This window comes from Sardina pilchardus, chromosome 1 (assembly GCF_963854185.1).
Source record: "Sardina pilchardus chromosome 1, fSarPil1.1, whole genome shotgun sequence".
Lineage (NCBI taxonomy): Eukaryota > Metazoa > Chordata > Actinopteri > Clupeiformes > Clupeidae > Sardina > Sardina pilchardus.
The window spans coordinates 51,428,627-51,445,711 of NC_084994.1; the positions used below are offsets into that span (position 1 = coordinate 51,428,627).

A 17,085-nucleotide genomic window follows, 5' to 3' on the forward strand; every position below is an offset into this window, starting at 1 on the left:
ATACAGCATTTAATGGCAGTTTACAAATGTTTAACAAATGCTTAACAGTGTGAAGAAGAAAACAATCTTACATAATTGTATGTACATTGTATTTGTTTTTAACTGGGCAGATGCTGTGTGCTTCACTTCACAACAATCAATAAACACCAGAGTAAAGTGACAATGTCTTTACTAGGTTAACTTCACTTCAGTATACTTTACAGTCAATTACTTATATACATACTACTACTACTCTCTAAATATTGTATCAATGCGCTGCTTAGTGCTATATCAAATGTAGTCATAAGCATAACAGAAAAGTAGTTCTCTTACTTGTAACTCCTGAGTTAAGATTTGAGTCATGAATTAACATAGAAGTAGCCTAATAGGCCTACTTTACAAATGATGATCAAAGCATTTGCTAATAGTTTGTAACTGGTTGTTTCAGTATTTATGAGGTATAAATAATGTATTTACAAAAACATTTTGCTTAGCCTACTATGAACAAACCATATATAACATTGTGAACAAATGCTTTACTGATAATAAATAATGCATGAACAATAAATTACTAATGATGAACAAATCATTAACTAATAGGTAACAAATGCTTAATAAATGATTAATTGTGTGTAGTTATTATAAAGTGTTACCAAAAAAGGATGCAGAAAGACACGCACTGTAGAGTGTACATTGCACTGGCTGGGAAAAAGAAAAGAACACCTTAACTCTATCAATGTAAGCTACATGTAAGTCCGAGTTTGTGATTGAATTTACATCGAGTGTCACCAAACTCACTGCTTTCATTGCTAAGCCTAATGCAAATGTAGCCTGTAGCCTCCGATGTTGAGCAAAACACACATGATACTCTAATAATCATAACTGGTTTAAAATGGAGATGAAGCGCTGAACAATGTCTGATTTTCGGGTGCTTTTTTATGTTACGTGAGATATGGTTTTACAATCAAACTTGAAATTCAAGTGGTTTTGCTGAAAAACGAGGTAGAAAATTATCATTTTCGCCACCCAGCCCTAGGGTGCAGTCAACTTTGATCAAGGCATAGTGTGATGTCAGAAGAATCATTCAGGTGAAAATATGATGCTAATATATGAGCATACCAAGAACATTTCAAAACAACTGATGCACATAATGGAATAAACACTCATATTTATATTTAGCAACTGGTTACAATGTCCATACCACATTCATGTCCAAGTGCCTGCGGGGGACCCAGGTCTGAGTCCATTTCCCTGGTCATCCCATCTCTCTCCCACTTGCTTCCTGTGACTCTCTTCACTATCATTTATCAATCAAGGCATAAAAGCCTGTTACCTGAAAAAGAGTTATACCCCATAAACAGGCAACACCACAAGTTTTGATCAAGTGGAAATAGATCGTTTTTGTGTCAATTTTTGGCTGTTTGATGTACGGTATGTATCCCAAACTGTCATCTTGTTCTAGGCTAGAGCAATGTGTGTTTTGGCTATACGATTCAATACTATGTCACTATAAGTGATCTGCTAGATAGTGCTTTGAAATGAGTTGATAAATGTATTTATTTATATTGTTTTGTGTAAAGTTTAAGTGCCACTCATCAGATAAAGTGAATGTGACATTTACTCTGATGACAAATCAAACCTTTTTGAGTAGTTTGTGCATTCAAATGTACCCTTGCAATGACAGCTACATCGCCACACACAAATCAAAAATCCATGCAGAATATATCATTTGTCACCCAGGCATAACCTTACCCACCTGACGGAACAATCGACAATTGCTAAAAAAAAAAAGCTAAATTCACATATTTTAGGGTTCTATTGTCCCAATTTATGGAACGCAACACATCAATGAGAATGATTTAAAGATAACTCCAAAAATATATTCTTAGGCTATATCAAACATTTTGATGTAGGTTAAGTGGGAAACGGGAGGGTTATAAATACAGAAAATCACAGGCATTCCCATCCCCTGAGTTAGTGAACAACTCAGGCAGATTCTATCTGTTCCTGCCTCTGCTGTAAAGCCAAAAAAGCACCCGGGAAATCTATTGTTTCCACTGCTCATCCAGACAGATAGAAAAAAAAACATGAGTGTGTGCACACGTGTGAGACCACATCCATATATTTGTCAGAGACAGTTTAACAACATGGAATCACACACTACTGACAAAAAGTTAAGGATATCTGGACTTCCGTAAATGCAATGTTTCAGTACAGAAAGTACTGAAACATCAAACTGTTGGACATGCACACACGCATATTTAGAGAAGGTCACATTAAGTTCACCTGTAAAGGTTACAGTGGATTATAAGTTCATCCTGAAATTTCACTCGAAAGCCAACTTTCCCTGACTTTTTGTGACTTACAACCTATCTTAGATAAACTCAACTTCAGAAATTAAATATTTAAAAAATTAATACTCAATTAATGTTAATGAGAGTATACATCAGACACACAGCAGAGAACCCTGAAAACCTGATATAGCTTTGTCAGAAGACTCACTGAGCTTTCAAGCCTTTTCAGTTTCTGTGATGTGCACTGTGGTCAAAAATCTCCGGGTTCAGTGGAAGGGGGGCATGACAAATATGCAGTTGCATTCAAATCTTATTCACACTTTTTTTTATCACTTTGTTTTTCAACAATGTTGAATTGGAATGCTGCCCTCACATTCTCAACAAGTGGTTGTTACACCAGACAATTTACTATGATTACAGATGTGTGATACGATCTTCCAATGAGCTCTAGTCAAAGCACCACAAGAATTTGACTAATAAATCTCAAAGTAGAAAGATCTTTGGAAGATCATACGCCATATAGATAATGGGTTATCTCCCTCCAGAGGTCATTATTTCCTGCCAGAGGTAAGAGCCGGTGGCAGTAACCCTCTCTGCCTCTGTCTCTGACCCACATAGTCCTCTGAAACAGCAATCACATCAGGTATCGGACATATTGCCTGGAGCTAATGAAGTTATAAAAACAACGGTATGTTATTTTTTACCTGTAAGGATGATACACTGACTTATATATCATCTCTCTCTCACAGCTAATGCATGCCTGGAATGCCTGGCATTACACTATGTACCATTGTTGCACCATGCCACATGACTCTCTTCACCAGTCTTCGATGTTGTGGGTACCAGGATGTTGAAAAAGATGAAGGGGTACCCAGTTCATTGAAAATCCTTACAACCTTACTTTAAAAGGGTTCACACATGGGGGAGACCCATCTTAAAACACCTTCATTTACTTCAAGTAGGTTATGCATCACTTCAACGCCTTGAGATTATGCAACAATTAGAACCAACTAGATGAAACCACTAGTTGAGCCTTTTTCTTGCTTCCATTTCATGTAATATGCATAGCACTGCTGTTATGCATAACAGCGCTATTTGTTTCACTGCAGATAAGCTCTTTGCCTTGCTTTGCAATTTCCAGTACAATCCATAAAACTATTGCCTGCAAATGGCTCAGGCAGCAATAACTTGTTCTCATCATAACCTTTACCGGGTCCATGGGATAAAGTTAGTGATTTTTGAACAGCTTGTAGAAGTCCATTTCTGCCCTTAATTTTCAACTCTTCTTACAGGCGTACAGTGCCTATAAAAATATTCACCTTTGGAAAAGACACATGGTAATTAAATACATTTTATTGTTTTACATTATTCCATGGTAGACTTTTTTGACACTTTGACACTGCATTCACATCAGTTCTTGTTTCATAGCACCAATTATCATTCTAATAGTCATCTCCCTTGTTGCTCCGCCTGCTCTGTTTGTACTTGTGACACTTTGAATGTACTCACTGCATTTTTCACCCAAGGGCAGTCTTATGTGTGTCATTCAGTATCTCACTTACTGTAAACTGATATGGTTCCCCCTGACTGATTTGTGAATTAAGCTATCTGCCTCTGACTCCATCAGCTTCTTCTCTCTTTCTACTCCGCTTCCCTGTTGCCATTTCTGAGATGGGTTCTGATTAAGGATTCTTCCTTTTAAAAACGATTTCCTTCCTTGGCACTATTGCCTAGAGTGCTTTGTCTTGGGAGTTCAAGGGGGAAAGGCTTTGTAAACACTTTGGTACATGTTTCTGCTGCGATAGCCTATAACAAATAAAATGAAATTGAGAGTATAAATTCATTGATTTAGGTTATAAACAGTTGGGTGTGATGGATCAAGTTATGGCATCACCATTCTTCATACCAAGCATACCAAGAGTAACAGTTTCACTTCTGTTCAAATAAACATATTATTCATAACTGGACCCCCAAAGAAATAAATACAAATAATTCAACAATCTATTGTGTCAGAAATCTTAATTTGTGTGTTTACTATGAATATATTAACTAACACACACACACACACACACACACACACACACACACACACACAAATGGGAAAACTACTATATGGTTGACATGAATCGTCACAGAACAAAGATATTTTGACACCGTTAACAAAACTTCCAAGGTATTCCAAGACAGTATTTCTCTAAAAGAGACAAGCAAATATACATTACAAAAAACATGCAAAATTCAGATCTTCATTCATCCCAATGGGGAAAAGGCTATTTAATTCACAGATCCAAAAGATTCCCTCTGTAGTAGTTTTTTGTCTAGGTCCCCGCCTCTCTTTTTAGGTAAAACTCTCTCGATGCCAAGGAATTTCAAGTCAGAAATGGAGTGTTTAGCTGATTGAAAATGTCTGGAAAAAGATGGGGTTTCGCCACACCTTCTAATTGCACTCAAATGTTCCAAGATTATTGTTCTCAAAGCCCTGATTGTTTTACCAACATACAGTACAGGACCGGGCAGGGGCAAGTTAGGATATAGACCACATGGGTGGTTTTACATGTGATAAACTGTTTGACTTTGTATGTTTTCTGTGTGTGTGGATGTATAAAGGACTGTGTCTTCAAATAGTGTGAAGTGCAACTTCTGCAAGGAAAATTCCCTTGGGCATTAGAGAGAGTAGACCTAGTTGAGGGAGGGACTTGTAGGCCACCAGACATTGCTTTTGAGTCACATCGTTGCAAAATTCATGTGATGATGCATCATTCCACAAAATGGTTTTGAGAGCTGTTCAATAGGCTAAATAACATTGCCGTAACGTGACGCTATTATCATTTGATAACGTTGCCGTTTGGTGGTGTACCTCACGCTGCCATTACCTGGTGCTATGATCGTCATTTGTTAACGTTGCCGTTTGGTGGTGTACCTCATGCTGCCGTAACGTGACACTATGGTCATTTGGTATATTGGAGCAAGGAACCAGTAGTCAGGCCTGACCGCTGCAGCTTGCTGTAGCTTGTCCTTCTGCTGCCCACTCCCACCTAGCTGTAGAGTAGTGTCCACATTTACTACTGCTCATTTCAAGTGTTGGGAAGGTTACTTTAGAAATGTAATGTGTTACAGTTACAAGTTACCCTGTTTAAAATGTAATAGTAGTGTAACTATTTGAATTACTTTATCTGAGTAACGTAACTAATTACTTCTTGATTACTTTTCTGATTTTTTAATTATATATACAGTATAGTGTATGCTGGGAATGCTGGGAGTGGATGGCGGAGGGGAGGGCTGTTGCGGCATTGTATTTGGATTGGGCTCGCGGTCCGGGCCTTCTTGGGGTGGTGTTTCTAGAGTGGAAGTCCAATGGTTTTAACGATTTTAATTACATTACACCAATGTCCAATGATTTTAACGATTTTAATTACACTACATCGCCTCCCTACGCCTCCCGACCCTGTCAACAGGATGACAGGATGACACGTCCAAAGACATGAAGCATTCTGGACTTTTGCTCTGGGGGCGCTGCTTCCGGGGGGCCTGGGCGGCGGGTCGGATCAGACTGTGTGTCCTGGTCGGGCCGTGGTGTGTGTTCGCGTGGTGTTGTGGTTGGGGTCGGGCTGGCGCGGGCCCCGTTCTCTCTGCTCGCGGATGGTGGTGGGGGGTGTCTGCGGATGGGTGGCGCCGCCTGTGGGCGGACTCTGGCTGGCCATGCTCGGCCATGCTGCTCCGGCGCGCGGTTCAGAGGTGGTGTGTGGGTTCGCCTGGGGGGGGGGCATTGGGGGGGGGCATTGTGGGTGGGTGGATGTTGCGTGCGTGGTGGGTGGGTGGATGTTTGCATGCGTGGTGGACGATGTGCGGGATGCCTCTTCGGGTTTAACTGGGTAACCTATTCCTACGCACCTGTCCCCACAAAAGAGGTGTGTAAAAGCGTTTTGTAAACCCTCTATAGCATAACCATTTATATCACCATTGATATACTTATTAATACTTAATATGACTTACAGTAATACTAACACACTCTATTTCTCTTCCCTTTCCCCTATACCTCACCTGTGAGGTAAACCATTACCAGCCATCAACCATCTCTGTGCCTGTCCCTCATCACACCTGAAGTCACATCCCTCTGACTGCCCTACCATCGCCATTGCCTTCGCCATCCCTATGACTGCCCTAACATCGCCTGCTGTGATTCCCTGCCCGAATCTTTGGCCCTCGGATCCCAGCGACCCATCACCTTCCGAAATAACTAATGGATTACTAATGGACAATTTATTCCCTACACTGGACTATTTGAACTTTCATTGTCATTGTAACTTTCAAACTACAAATGACTGTACTTTAACTGACCCAAGGCAGATGGGTTGGGCCCTTGAGTCGTGGGTCTGTCTGAGGTTTCTTCCTATATGTATCTCCAATTCTAGGGAGTTTTTCCTTGCCCCTGTTACTCATGGGCTCTCTTTGAATGTCTAACACTCTGTAAAGCGCCTTGAGACATGTGTAATGTATTGGCGCTCTATAAGCAACATTAAATTGAAAATTGAAATTATAGTCCCCAAGTCCATGTGAAGATTTTGGCCTTGGTCTCCAGGCTGCCGAGCAGTTCGGTACAAGCGCACAAGGCAGCATGGGCATTCCCAGGCTATATTGAGCCCCTTTTAAGTTTTAATACATGAAAGCATCACATTTTTTATGAGGATAATATAATAATATAATGATGATTTCTTCCTTTATCATAACATATTTAAAACTGAAATTCAGATCGCTGCATGCACAGGCAGGCATGTAGGCTACGCTGATGGCGCTGTAGACGTGATAGAGCCTATCAGAAGGTTCCGTATCAAACTATGGCTGTGGAGGGAAATTCTTTTTACATACAATACTCTTTGCAAGGTTTTGCTGACAATATTGAGATGCAATTCAAATTGTAATTTTGAAAAATTCCTTGTAGTCTGGAGCCCTGCAGTGACGATTGGCAAGCAGCCTTCACTATCAGGTGAAGCAAAAATATACCTGCTTCTAGGATGATGATGATAATTTCAATTCTGAATCTGTAGGGCATTACAAACATATTCATTATAACCAATCCTATAATCCTGGGCCACATGCACCGGGGCCAAGCCTTTATCCTTATGTATTCACTGTACCAATTGATGTGTATGCCCATTTTCAGGAGTTTTTGCCCTTGAAGCACCTTGTTCGGCATCACAATTCATCACAATTCATCATATTTTAGTGCACAAAAAAATCCCAATCTTACTTCCTGTTGGGCATGGCTAATGCATTGTGCTACAAAAGTTGTTAATCTTGGAGAGATACACACAATCCCGGACTGTCCCGGACCTGCCCATGGATGCTCGGGCCAATTACAGTTGATGGTGGAGACATTTGCAATTATGCTATCAGCTAATTTTGCTTATTTAAGTAGCATTTAAGCATACTACTTCTCTTTGTAAATCTGCAACACTCTAATTAGAGTCTAATAGAATGCTCTAAAAAAGATATCTTATCCAACAAAACATATTGCTTTGATTTGAAATGATTTCTTCTATAATTGAATAGAATAGAATAGAATAGAATATATACTTTTTTGATCCCGTGAGGGAAATTCAGTTCTCTGCATTTAACCCAATTTAACCGAATTAGTGAACACACAGCACACAGTGAACACACAGTGAGGTGAATCACACAACCCAGAGCAGTGAGCTGCCTGCCCAACCAGCGGCGCTCGGGGAGCAGTGAGGGGTTAGGTGCCTTGCTCAAGGGCACTTCAGCCGTGGTGGACTGGTCGGGGATCGAACCGGCAACCCTCCGGTTACAAGCCCGATGCGCTAACCAGTACACCACGGCTGCCCCAATGTAGACTACAATTGTATTGCTTCAGTGATGTATTTTGTTCATTAATGATTTAGTCGATGTTTTGTATATGCCATCATGTCAATACTTTGCAGTGTTGTTCAGTGTTTGTCATTGTTGTGCCTAAAAGCTTATGTTAAACTATGTCCCACATCATTTCCACGTGGGTGCCCAAACCTTTTTAGACTGTTATCTGCAGCTCATGTTATGATGTCTGCTGTAGAGCACACCTGGACCCATTGAGGGTAGCAGATCTGGATTGCCACGGGGAAAAAGACTTGGACCTGAAACAAATGAGCAATCAGTTCAGGCTCTACACAAGGTTAGGCCTAGCCTACTTTGAACATAGTCGTAGTTGTCTAACAACAAATGGTTGCCTTCCATTTATCTAACAACAAATGGCTGCCTGCAAGTTAGCCAGTCTAACAATATTACTCAAGCTGCATTGTAGTCTACAATTCAACAGGCTGCCTCAGAGGTAGCCAAATGGTTGCCTGTAAGTTAGTCAGTCTGTTTATATCTGGTTCTGTCTAGATGCCTTCCATTTATCCAACAACAAATGGCTGCCTGCAAGTTAGCCAGTTTATCAATATTACTCAATCTGCATTGTAGGTATCTACAATTCAATAGGATGCCCCAGAGCCAATATTACAAGGCTGATTGGAAGTCAGTTTGGCTGTACCTAGCTCTGTGTAGATGCCTTCCATTTAACAACAAATGGTTGCCTGCAAGTTAGCCAGTCTAACAATATTACTCAAGCTGCATTGTATCTACAATTCAACAGGCTGCCTCAGAGGTAGCCAATATTACAAGGCTACTTAGAAGTCAGTCTGAAATATTGAGTTCTGTGTAGATACCTTCCATATACTGTATCTAACAACAAATGGTTGCCTGCAAGTTAGCCAGTCTAACAATATTACTCAAGCTGCATATAGCCTAAGCTGCAGAGAACTCTGTTGAAACACAAAATGACAAAAAGAACACTTCAACACACCACTTTGTTGCACCTTTGCATCCCAAGGCTCCAACCTGCAAAACTGATCTGGCAACTGCAATCAGAGAAAGTTGAAGCCAGATTGATGAAGAGTATCAGAGACTGCAAGCTGTTAGAAAAGCCAGAGGTGGTGCAACAAAGTACTAGTGGTGCGTTGAAGTCCCCCCCCCCCCCCCCGGTTGGTCTAAAACAAGCAACTGTTACTGATTAGTTATTTTTTCCCTTGATTTCCTTTAATGTTTCCTAAAGCCAGAAAGTTGCCATTTGAAATTAGCTTGGTTTTGTGTCATGTCTGTGATCTGGCTTTTTTCTAAAAAAAATTAAACAAGACTGGTGATTCCATAATTTATGCCAGGGGTTGTAGAATAATGAAAGGATAGAGTGATGGAGGTATAACATGATGAAAGAATAGAGTGATGGAGGTATAACATGATGAAACAATAGAGTGATGGAGGTATAGAATGATGAGGGGATGGAGTGCTAGTGATGGAGGTAAAGAATGATGAAGGGATAGAGTGATGGAGGTATAGAATGATGGAGAGATAGAGTTATAGTGATGGAGGGATAGAGGTATAGTGATGGAGGTATAGAATGATGGAGATATAGAGTTATAGTGGTGGAGGAATAGGATGATGAGGGGATAGAGTGATAGAGTGAGGTATAGAATGATGGAGGGACAGAGTGATGGAGGTATAGAATGGTGGAGGGATAGAGTGTTAGAATTTTGGAGGGACAGAGTGATGGAGGTATAGAATGATGGAGGTATAGAATGATGAAGGGATATAGTGATAGAGGTATAGAATGATGGAGATAGAGTTAAAGTGATGGAGGTATAGAATGATCTCTGTTCTTTGTTTAACAGTGTGGTTTGTTTTATTATTTCCAGATTATTTCATTAATCTGCCGCGTTGTACTGGACCTCTACTTTGAAACATTGTTTGAGTTTTATTTTGATTTTTTCCCCCCCACATCCGGTTTCCGTTTCCATTATTGACGTTAGCGCTACGCGGTACTTAGCCTATCATTTATTTGCTACATACGGCCAGAGCGGCCAGAGCCCGTCTACAAGGACTGGGGGCAATGGCTGAGTCAGGAGGACTGAGGTGTGATCCGGGAAGCTCAGGAAGTGAGGTGGAAGGAGGAAGTGGGATTGAGGTAGACGAGTTGGATGCAAGGGGGCAGGCATATTCCCGGAAGTAGAAACACGAAATGAGCTGGTGATCAACACTCTGCTAACTCCCTTGGACGGCCATAGACTTTCAGATTTTTGCGATCCCATAACTTCATGTAACATGTGCCCTTTGTCTCCCTTATAGCTTCTGTGTATTCTATATAGGGTATCGAAGTCAAAATTAATTCACTGTTTCCCCGTATATTACGTTGGTTTCCCGTAAAGAAGTATTTTAGCATGTCGGTTGTAGGGAAGCTAACGTTCGACGTCACATTTCCCGTAATGTCTGGATCAGAAGCTCAGTGTTGGCTGTTAGAGCTATGTGTTAGAGCTCAGTCCAGCCTGCACGAAAACCATGACGGAAAGTCATTCACAAGATCAGTGAAAAAGCGGTAGCCTACTGTTTGATAGGGTAAAGCATTACCTATAGGCAAGACAACATAATATTAATATTAAAAACGAACGTTGGAAAAGAAGACTCAAACTTTTTTCTCCTCCATTAATGTTTTGAAGATGATCATGTGTGGTAGTTTTCAACATGAACACGACATGATATCTTCTACTCTGCTTGATATAATGAATGTTCAACGTAATAAATACATACATAAATAAATGTTTAACTTTAATGACTGATCACTGTTTATTTATTACTAGAGCTAAATAAATAGTAATAAGTGATAACAAATTCAGTAGTGTGTTGCCTCCACTGCGGAAATACTGCACTTACCTTTAACCTCTTAATGCAGATGGAGATTCTTGCCAAATTTTGAACGATTTGTTTTTATACAATAACAGTCATTATGCCAAGTTCCACGGGCAGCACAATGATCACTCAGGGCTTAAATTAAAGACACATGACATGGGCCAAGATATAGATTTACCTTCAGGATTTTATTTACTTCATGAAGTTTCTTTTTCACAACATCATATACAAAAAATAAAAGTTGCCTATTGTTTTTGAGGTTTACTGTCGTAGAGTTTACAGTATGTGCAGGTCATGCATTTCCTGATTCATCATGGTCTTGGGAGGTACTGCACAACGTTTGGAGCAGACATATGTATGTACTGTAGGTGCTACACAGCAATTCCTAATAGGTGCATTTAGGCATTCTCAAGTGTCCAAAACCTCTCAAAACTCCAAAAAACAAAAATGTGTCTGTCACTATTTATCTGTGTGTGTTGCTTTGATATTGTGTCACAGTACAGACACCCAGATAGCAATAGGTCAGTGGCCCACTGGCGGCCCACCAGCGGCAGAGTTGGCGGTCCAACGGCAGTACCCACCAGTGGCCCGCTGGAGTTTTGCTCATCGGTTCTCTAGCGGTCCACCGGCGGCTCAGAAGCGGCTCCAGATAAAGGGCCACCCTTTTGCCGCTTACTACCCACCAGCTTCTAATTGGCCTTATTTATGGCCTTAATAATTAAAATTATGTACTAAAATATAGCAATAATACATTATAACACTTTCCATTTGCCCTCAATCAGAACAATTTACAATTATTTACAGGGCTTACCAAAGTTACCAAATTTACTAAGGTGAAGACAGTGCCTGCTGATGAGAAACCTATAAATGTATTCTGTAATTTAATAATCCAATATAAAAACATTTATCCTCAGCAACTATCACACAGACTCACCACACATAGTATTAGGTTCAATACATTTTGTTTATTTATTTCTTTTACATGCTCATTTACATGCTTTATTTCTTCTACATGCTTAAACAATTTATTAAAATTATTTTTAATAATGATATTAATATGCAACACACTCTTCAGGTGTAAGGACTTAAAAGCCACCTTTCCTGCTGCACCAGTCTAATTAATTTGGAGCGCCAGGGACCTCCTCAAAGCCCGGCCCAGCATCCTCTTAACAGCATCTCGGTGGTTTTCCCTCCCAAGTATGTTCACCTGAAATACAAAGACCAAAATTACAATGGCATAACTTCCAGTCAAACATCTTAGCTGTTTTCAGCTTAAGCTGTTTTGCTATTTCATGCACAACCATCAAATACAGAGGGTATATATGATGACAAAAAGTGACAACATGTCATGTATCAAGCACACAACGCTCCACTTGGGAATGAGATTCAAGTTTAACAACACTCAAGGAGTTGAATAACGTGGCTCTCAATATATGATGTCTGTTCCCCAAAAATGTAGTGGGGAAGGGAAAAGAGATGTGAAATGCGACAGTTGTTTCAGATAACAATGGCTACTCACATGGTCTCACTTCTCGACACCCATTCCGTGATTTGAATAGTATTTTTGAATCAGTGAGTAAGTCCACATTAAAGCAAGGCAGAGCCACATTCATTACGAGAGCCAGGCTAGGACTTTTATGCCTACAATAATCACATGGCAAAACACTTAAAAAACAGACATACCAGTTGATTTTTCAGGTCCGCATCGGATGCAAGCCGCCTCTCCAACTCGTCCAGGTCCTCAACATTACTCAATGGCCTGTTGTTGTCCTCCACGAGGCCAAGATCTGCCACACCACCACCACCTAGCTTCTGCAGCATAGATGTGTTCACAGCCACCTGCTGCTTTACCCCAGCTCCTCCTCAATTGTTCGGAAGTGCTGCAGAACAAGTCTGTAAAAATCTATGAATCAAAAGGAATAGATTGGAATTGGCATGACACAAAAAGTAAAGATGCAAAGAAGTTGTGACAGACATTCATGGCTTGTTTCTCCCTTGATATTGGTGCCAGATTAATGAAAATGCAGTTCTAACTTGCTGGGGTGTTATTGGCAGCGCTGTGAGCGAATTTGACGGAGGTGTAGGTCTGACTGGTAAACTCTGTTGAACAGATTAGAAATGAAAAGGCGTATTTAGTGAGATGATTACTGCAATGGCAGGGTTCATACAAAAAAATGAGCTGAATTTACTACCTTTTCACTACCATCAACATGTTTTCTACTACAAAAGCAAAAGGTGAAGAGTAATGTAATGCAATACCTTTCCAAAACACAATAACACATTTAAGAACAGGATTTAACAATGAACCAAGCTACTGGCATTTGAACAGGGGTGTGTAGGCTGTCAATAGGCACTGAATGTATTTACCGGCATGGCTGGAGTTGATGAAGCTTGCTGGGTGGTGGTGCTGGCAAAGGTGTAGTGGTCTGACTGGTAAACTCTGTTGAACAGATTGGATATGAAAAGACGTGTTTAGTGAGATGATTACTGCAGTGGTATGACACCTGGCACATGCTAACTAGCGCCTAAAGTACAAACACTTCTAAAGGATATTTCCACTTAATTTTCAGACAAACCAAGCAAGGGACCACATTTACAGACTCTACAAATACTAACCATGATATCCATGTTTTATTTAAATGACTTGAAAGAGATCGTCAGGTATAAATGCACCATACAGTAGTGGTCAGTTCATTCATTCAGATGCTGTTACATGCTAACTAGCGCCTAAAGTACAAACACTTCTAAAGGATATTTCTACTTAATTCTCAGACAAACCAGGCTAGGGACCACATGTACAGACCCTATAAATACTAACCATGATGTCCGTTTTTTATTCAAATGTCTTGAAAGAGATCGTCAGGTATAAATGCACCATGCTAGTGTGGCCAGTTCATTCATTCACATGCTGTTACATGCTGTTACATGCTAACTGGCGCCTAGAGTACAAACACTACTAAAGGATATAACACTTCTAATAATTTACAATCTACTGATAAATACTGATAAATACTGACGGTCGACATTACGATTGACGTTAGTGAAACTATAATGAACAGTAAAAAGTTAGCCTGTCTGCCTCTAACGGTTTTCTTTTGCTATCCACTTCAGACTTTAGCCATAGCTAGACTTTAGCGAGTCTAACGCTTTATTAATCTATTCGATGTAGGTTTTTAAAAACGTGATCATCGACTTAACAGTACAGAAATACCATTTTGCAAGAAATGAGTGATTCAGACAAAGACTAAAAATATGTTTAAAAAAGAATCAGATTGTACTTACAAGATCCAAGAAATCGCAGTCAGTCGAGGTCGAATGGCAAAATATCTGTATGAACATCTATCAGACGAGTTACAGCAATGTTCAGGGCGGCCAACGTCACAAAATGAGTTTGAGTCTGCGCAGTACGATGAACAGGAAACGATTTTTTGTTTCAGCCCCCTCTCATTGAGAACGACGGAGTCTGTTTGTCCATTTCTTTTAGGTCTATGGTTGGATGCGGACGAGGGAAATTCAAACCACGGAGAATGGAGAACGATGAATCGGAAAAGAAAGAAAAGAAAGCAAAACGAATCAGATGGGGAAAGGGGAGAGGAAAAGCAAAGAGCTGAAATTAAAGTTATTCTGCGATTTCAATCTCCTTGTACGGTAAATCCTTTGAAGATTAGTGAAGCTATTCACAAACTGGTAGGTGACGTACAGTTTGTTAAAACCTTACGAGATGGGAACCTACTGGTTATATGTAGAGATAAAGATCAACAACATGGATTAATGAAGTGTAAAGCACTGCTTGGGAAGGAGGTTAAACCACAAGTATGGGAAGAGAGAGGGAAGGCTATGTGTGTAATTTCTGGAGTGTCAACTGAGATAACTGAAGAACAAATTAAGGTCAATGTCAGAGGAGTACGAGTAGCGAGAGTTAAGCGCCTACCGTATACAAGAGATGGGGTTAAGGGGCCTAGCCTGTCTGTGTTGTTAACTCTAGAAGAGGATAGTATTCCTGAGAGAATTAAAATTGGGTATGTCAGCTATATGGTAAGGCCATATATCCCACCACCTATGAGATGCTTTAAATGTCAGCGTTTTGGGCACATTGCAGCAGCATGTAAAGGTAAACTCCGGTGTGCTAAATGCGGGGGGGAACATGAGTATGGTAAATGTGAGAGAGGGGCTAAAATCAAATGTTGTAACTGCGGAGGAGAGCACAGTGCGGCATACAAAGGATGTGATACACATAAAAGAGCGGTTCAAATTCAGAATGTGAAGGTAAAAGAAAAGCTTACGTACTCTGAGGCAATCAGAAAGGTAAAGGCTACTGATAACAACAGCAGAGCAGCACCTATGACTCAATCCCCAGTGCAAAACGTACATAGATACTGCAATGTTACAAGGGACACACTCATAGTGGAAAAGAGAAAGTTTGTAGCGTTTATGGTAGAAATCATCAACTGTTCGGCCCAAGCGTGTAGCAGAACGGAGAGAACTAAAATAATTGCAAAAGCAGCAGAAAAGTACTTGGAAATGGAAGAGCTGTCTGTTGAGCTCATTAATGCAACTCTTATATCAGGGATATCAGACTCACAGTCAACATGTGGAGAATCAGTATAATGATGCTAACCATTCTACAATGGAATGCTAGGAGTCTAATTGCCAATGGTCAAGAGTTAAAAGAGCACATTCAAGAGCAACCAGTGAAACCAAACATAATTTGCATTCAAGAATCTTGGCTAAAACCTTCACTTGACTTTATTATATATGGGTATACAGCTGTACGCAAGGATAGATCATCTGCTGTAGGGGGGGGAGTTGTCACCTTCATCCAACAAGGTATTAACTATAGAGCTGTCAACAGTAATGACGAGCTTGAAGTAGTTATAGTGGAGGTATGGGTTAACAAAACCAAAATCAGAGTAGTTAATTTTTATAACCCTTGCCAAAGAATAACCATAGAAAGGTTGGAGAATATATGTGAATTGGGAAACTTTAAGGTAATAGTATGTGGAGATTTTAATGCACACAGCACATTGTGGGGAAGTGCTAGAACAGATGGAAATGGGCATGTCATTGAGGAGTTTATGGATGACAATCAATTAGTTTGTCTAAATGATGGAAGAGGTACTAGGTATGATGCAGCTCATGGTGCAGAATCAGCAATTGACCTCACTTTTGTATCACAACAACTAGCAGGTACTTGCATATGGGATGTGAGTAGTGACAATACTATGGGCAGTGACCACTACCCTGTCTGGTTAAAAATAAGAAATCAAAGTATAAGCTTTGAGGAAAGCGGGATCCCAAGATGGAAAATGAGAGAGGCTAATTGGGGGTTGTATAATTTCAAAGCAAGCTGCAAATTAATTGGAACCATGCCGAAAGTCAGTGATGACATTGAGGAACGGAATAGTATGATTATAAGCATAATACATGAAGCGGCAGAAGAAACAATAGGTAAAACATCTGGGGTAAAAACTAAGAAAATGGTACCATGGTGGTCTGATGAGTGCAGAGAGGCTGTTAAGAACAGGAATAAAGCCTTTAAAACTGTTAAATCTAACCATTCATATGAAAATCTAATGGAGTATAAAAAAGCACAAGCTAATGCCAAAAGAAGCATAAGAGAAACTAAAAGGAAATATTGGAGAGATTTTTGTGGTAATATTGGGTCAGAGGTAAAAGTTAAAGACATATGGGGAATGATCAGAAAGATGGGAGGCATAAGAAGGGATTTCTCTCTACCAATATTGAAAGATAATGACACTGAAGCAGTAACCAGTAGAGAAAAAGCTGAGATGCTTGCGAGATCATTTGTAAAGATACATAGCTCCCAGAACCTCTCTAGTGAGGAACTTTCTAAAAGGATGAGGACTATTGAAGGAAACAAGGATATGCTGGGGACGAAAGTGGGGGGTGAGAGCTCACTAGATGTAGAGTTTACAATGTTTGAACTTAAAAGAGCTTTAACAAGCGTTAAGAACACCTCACCAGGGAAAGATGCAGTATGTTATAAAATGATTGAAGAGTTATCTGATATGGCGAAACATGAGATCCTAGTACTATACAACAAAATATGGGAGCAAGGAAAACTGCCCATTGGATGGAA

General features: G+C 40.1%; 1 protein-coding gene and 1 long non-coding RNA gene across 3 annotated transcripts in view; one reads left to right on the forward strand and one right to left on the reverse strand.

The window, feature by feature from the left end:
• The first annotated feature begins 10,088 nt into the window (after positions 1–10,088).
• The window catches only part of gemin6 (gem (nuclear organelle) associated protein 6), a 29,571-nt gene continuing 22,574 nt past the window's right edge, over positions 10,089–17,085 (forward strand). Inside the window, exon 1 of the mRNA XM_062549252.1 lies at positions 10,089–10,182. The gene's annotated coding sequence lies outside the window, so the exon portion shown is untranslated. The remainder of the gene's footprint in view (positions 10,183–17,085) is intronic.
• LOC134095611 (uncharacterized) lies at positions 11,597–14,471 on the reverse strand. Of its 2 annotated transcripts, XR_009940584.1 has the most exons (5): positions 14,268–14,471; positions 13,353–13,425; positions 13,020–13,085; positions 12,669–12,888; positions 11,597–12,192 (listed from the first exon to the last, which is right to left on the reverse strand). It is a non-coding gene; the product is annotated as an uncharacterized LOC134095611 (long non-coding RNA). The 2 variants fall into 2 exon arrangements; XR_009940583.1 differs by having other exon boundaries at positions 13,353–14,471.